We start from the raw sequence: 6,000 nt of genomic DNA, 5'->3' as shown, positions 1-6,000 counted from the left end.
TGATTCTGAATCTGGGAAATGAAAGGGAGTTTCGTTCCCCGCATGGAAAAAAAAACTTAATATAAAATAAAATTTTAATTTTCTCTTTAAATAGATAGGACTTTTTTCATGTTACCTCAATAGATTCAAAAAACTAAATTATCCACTTTGTCCCTATGAATCGGTCGGTGATGCTGATCATTTTGCTCTTAGATTCTCCTTATCAAAACATTTTGCCTTAATAAACCAGCAAGCAACCCTCGACACCTTTGATTTAAAAATGTACAAAAAAATTGGAAATGTTTTTAATTTCGGGAGAACATGTGTAACCTATTGTGCCAAAACTATATTTAAAATCATATTTTATTTCTAATTAATTTAAAATTATTTGGATTAATAATTACTTGGATTTTATTCTGGCTACAAAGAGCAGTTAAGTTACCTCTGCCTCTAAACAATAGCATTATACTATGAACTTGGTTGGCTCTCTCATAAAATCTCAGGGGTTTGCACAGCCCTTCTGTTTGCCTAATCATACTAAATCTTTTCAATATTTGTGTTAATTCTGTTCTTATTTCGGAATATTTTATAATGAATATAGACTTTCCATAGTTGTCAAAAATATGTGCATTTTGTAAATTCACAGAAGTGTGAATTTACAAAATTTTAAACTTCCCGGATGCCTTTAAAATAAAATTTGTAATATGCTGTAAATAGTTATATATAGTTCACACGCAAAAAGTAGAACAAGTGTTTATTTTTTTAACTATTGCAATTAGACATATACTTCTAATAGCAAACTTTCATCAAAAAAGGTACCCTGATGTATGAAAATACTTTGGTTCCTGTAGAGGGTGATAATCAAATGTTACATAAATTAAGTTTCTATAGAGAGAAAGTGTCAATGAGTAAAATAATTTTCTTACACGCATCGCGATGGATGCGAAGTATCTTGTTTCTGTCTGTAAAATTTTCTGAGCAAATTTATTAATTTGCAACATTTTTCCATATTTTTGACAAGTTTTTGAGAGAGCTTTTCGCTGCAATTTTCAGGGATAATATGCATATACATAATATTCCAGGGATAATTAACAGGGAAAAAATCAGGAATGAATGCATTTTTCGGCATCTATATATTTATAAAAAAATTTAACAATACTACAGTATATGCAATCCAATTCAGCACATCTGACGTAAAGACGGGATTTTTGAATGTGTCGGTAAAGCTATACAGTGCGTGTACTGAAAAGGTAATTCCTCCTTTTGTTCAGATATAACGCCAATCAAAATTTACCGGATATATCGGTAAATATTCAGAATGCTGTTGTATAAAATGAGACTGACCAACCAATTTCTAAAAATGTCACACCATCCATTTATATAAAAAAAAAATCGCTATTGATAATGCACCTCTTATACAAAGGAAGGAGTTTTAGCGTTTCATAAGTGGTCGGTTTGAAAAGTAATGCTTCTTTCTCCATCAAAATGGCATTCATCTGCTCAAATTATATTTCTCTGAAAAGAAGGAATTGATTTTAACTAAAGTCTAGCCAAAATGTAAAATTCTAGACTTCGATCGTTTAGTTGTCCATGTAATAGTTAATGGATTCCATGAATGCTGTAAGAATGCCAGTTATTTTAAATTTTCTCTACACCATTGTTTTTAAAATGTTGAATTCTGAACCTTTTGTACTCTAGCATGAAGGTAAATTGAAAAATAATCCAAAATATTAAATTCTGTATCGTCTGTAAAAACCCTTATTTCCTCCATTTTTCCTCGGGGGAATAAGAATCATTGTTTGTTATGGCTAAACCATTCTCTAAACAAATTTCTTAGAAGAAGAACTTAAAATTCAGAAAGCGACGGTTGTATTCTTCTACAACTAGACTAGAGTTACGATTGCATGTATCAAAAATCACCAGCATTTCCAAATTCTCCTTGTTATTGAAATATGTCACTCATTAAAAAAAAAAAAAAAAAAAAAAAAAAAAAAAAAACGTCCAATTGTGAGGAAAGAATATTAATTTCTTGTTCCGCATTCCAGTACTTTTCTGGGATATCTTAAATGTTCGGTTTCCCAAGTTTCTTTTCTTTTTCTTATAAAGTCGATGATGCTACTGTCAATAATCAAAGAAAACAACTTTATGCATAATTAGAAAATTTCTTTCAATTCATGATAATTGGATGATGAACTACTGGGAAAATATGACTGCTTTCCTATATTGAATAAATTTGCCTTTCTGAAATAAATGTTTTTACCTAAATTTATGATTAGTCCCTCTGAATTTAAAAATAAGAATATTTCTGGAAATGTTGTATATTGTTATAGATGATATATAAAGGTTCCATTTTACTCAATGACACTATTACATTATAAGGAAAGTATAAAAATCTAATTTTTAAAACTATTTATTCTTAAATTCCACATAAGACAGTTTTTTCATACATTTTTTGATTTTATTTAATGAAACTTTGTATTTGGAAGTGTAGGAATAAGAGAAGTTTTTAGGGAAATAAAAGCTTGTTCCACTCTTTTCATTTTTTTTTCTGTGTATATATTGTTATTTGTATTAAATCTGTATTTTCTATACTAGTACTAAGTGAATCCTCGTAAATATTATATTTAAAATACTATTTTTATTATTCAGTTTATCAATTTTTGAGTAGTTTCCAGCTCTGTGGACAGTTTGTATAAAAGGAATTTGATTTCCTCACTGGCCTTTTATCCAACAAAGTAGAGGTCGAGGAGATCGTCGAGAGCATTAAATAAATATTTAAAAAAAGATGATTATGTTCAGTTGTAGTTGTATAAATAAAAATATTTGTTTCTTAACACTTAAGATAGCAGAAAATCTTACTAATTCAATCAAAATAATTAAATTTACATTATCTTTAATCAACAATTATGTAAACCTAAATTTAAGCACTAAACTATATTTAAAATTATTACCCTAAATTTTTGCAACAATTATTTTCTCAGATATTTATGTTGATTAGTATGCAATAATATTTGTCGAATTGAGGAATTTGAGGAACGGGGAGTATTTTATCATACTGTATTCATAAAATTATTCGCTAATACATTGATAGTTCAGTGGACGCCGCTTAATGTGATTGCTGTTAGTGTTATCGTTCGTTTTATATTATCAAACCATCTGGTTCCGAATCAACGTATTCAAATGCACACAAAAATATTCATTTAATGTGATCATTGCAGCTTAGATTTTTCAGGTTTGAGTAAATAATTGAATAGTCCTTCATTTTTAATCAATGTTAACTATTCACATTCATAGAATCTTCTGCCCCACTTCAAAAGAGACATCTATGAATCATTTTATCAGTGGGGCGGAGTTCACATTCTTTTGTATGGTCCAGAGCAGTTCGGATAGGTTTAAATGTTAAATCACATTGCCAATTCTGATTTGAAATCTTTTGAATAGTCATAAACCGAGTGAATTACGAAAACAAAATGGATAAAAGAAAAGAAATTATTTGAATATTATCATAAAATTTAAATTTTGAACAGGCATGATAATTTATCTAAAGTGGGTCAATGCAACGCTGCGAGTAAGTTAAAAATTTCCCTGTTTCTTCTCCGTGAAATTTTGAAAAATCATGAATTGTTTATCAACAAGAACTTGTAATAAATGTTGATGATTCTGATGGGGGCGAATGGAGTGAAGAAAACTCTCCAACGAAAACGGAATGAATCACACATTTGTTAATTTGAAACTTGGCAGGCAGTATCGTCAAAATTTTTTTAATAAAACAGTAAAATTACGAATAATATATAAATGGGCAGTTAAGAAATAATTGTCGATAAGCAACAATTAAGGAGAAATTTAATTATTTTTTAATTAATGATTAATAGCTCTGAGATAAGTAATTTTTCCTTTCCCCTTAATGCGTTACATATACAATTGATTTTATCCAATTCAGTTATTGTTATCAGTCAGTTAATATTTTAAAAAATTCTTAAATTCCGAAGTAATCACATTAGTGACAGATGTTTTACCAGGTAAAAAGATGCATTGCATCAACTGACGTCGGGTGTTTATTCCTAATAACGCAACAGAGTACAACAATAATAAATAATTTAGCATATGAATCTTTACGAAGCCTTTCGGGAAGAATGAAACATATGTTTTGTAAAAAAATTTCTCTAATATACAGCGATTTTTAATACATAATCAAGTAGCAGAAATTTTATCTTACACCTTAAAAATTTGAGGTCATTGGCTAAAAATCAAGTATTCTAGATTCAGTCAGACAATCTCTCCATGCAACCTTAATGCGCTAGGATAAAAAGAATCCATAGAAAGTGGAGAAAGCTAAAAAAGGTTCAAAAAATATTTGTATATGAATGTCAAAATCATTTTAGAATATATTTCTGCGATAGCCAATAAAATATTATCAAAATTTAGTTTTGTTTCCACATTTTGAAAAAGTGGCATTTTAATAAACATTTATCCAGTATTCAAAAGTTTTTGAAATGAATGAAATCAGTAAAATTTTAATAATTAAAGTTAAGCTAAAAAAAGTTTTGATCATTTCAAACAAAAAATCATATTTGCAAAAATTTTAAGTATATTAAAAAAAGTATATTAAAAAAATAAAAAGTATTTATATTGGCCAGTAGATTGATCAGAAATATAGAACTCTACCACATGTTAAGAGCAGAAATATTAAACTTTTCATAACTATTTTTAAAAATTCAGCATTTTAATGCATCTTAAGATCAAGAAGCATTTACTGAAAATGAAAGAGAAACAATACAAAAATAAATACTTAAATTTTATTTAGATTTTACAAGAAAATAAAAACGGTAATACAAGTAACTACATTCTAATCAGAGTTTGTGCATTGTAAACAGCTTTTTACTTATCCTAACTTCGAAAAGAAAATAAATTCTTCTTAAGGGGATCCGGAGCACAAAGTTGTCAAATTTTACAAAAAAAAATATTAATTAAAAAAATTTCTGCTTAAAATGAAGTTTGAATCATGTTTCTATCTTAATTAGAACGAGAGATATAATTATTTGTGTGGTATGTTGTTTTGAAAACCTAGCACTCGGGCAATTGTTGTCATGCTCTACGTACACTAGTATATGATGAAATGAAAAGGGGCGTAACATTCAGTGGAAAGGAGCACGAACACCTATAAAAAAATTACCAAATATTACCTCAATTCCATAGTTAGAAACATTAATAATGTCAAAGGGATGAAGAGGGATATTTAAGTGATTCTGTTACACTGCCACAGATTTTAAACCGAAACATACAATATACCCCACTGGACCCGAATCTTGCTGCTTCTTTATTCAAGCCCTGGCTCTGAAACAAAAACCCATTACTCATAAGACAACCATTACATCTCGGCAAGAAGATGTTGTTGTAAAAATGATGCCTATTTTTCAAAGACTTGCTTCAGATAGTTTGTTGGAAAGGTGTTCAAGAAGCGAAACCCAAAACAGGAATGAATCAGTTCATGATGTTATTTGGAACCGTTGTCCAAAAAGTACAAACTGGTCTAAAATAAAGGTAGATATTGCTGTTACTAGAAGTATATCCGATTTTAATAATGCTGTAAAGATATCAACTTTCAATTTGTTTGATTTCGGTTTCCTGTCTCCATACCAATCATCTGTAAGCATGTTACGAAAACTGCGAACGCGTCATAAATGAAAAGCGGTATTCAAATCAACGGATAACTTTACAGAAAAAAAGGTATAAATTCTGATTCAGCAAATTTGAAAAAAAAAGAGGTTTACTTTAAAACGTATGACTTTTTTTAACCCTTGTCGTGGCGAAAGATTGCTTCTTTGAAGAAAAGCCAAAAAAAATGTATATTGGTAGCTTCTTTACGCTATAAAAAACATCTAAAAATAAATTAAAAAATCGTGATATAATAATCGTGATAAATAAAAAAAAAAGAAATTTTATAGTGGTAGTATATTTTTTTTAAGTTGTATGAATGATATACTATACAAAATGAACATAAGGGTTAAAAAAGAATTTTTA

The sequence above is a fragment of the Argiope bruennichi genome, chromosome X2 (genome assembly GCF_947563725.1).
Source record: "Argiope bruennichi chromosome X2, qqArgBrue1.1, whole genome shotgun sequence".
NCBI classification, from domain to species: Eukaryota; Metazoa; Arthropoda; class Arachnida; order Araneae; family Araneidae; genus Argiope; species Argiope bruennichi.
Note: the sequence above shows the minus strand (reverse complement) of the source record.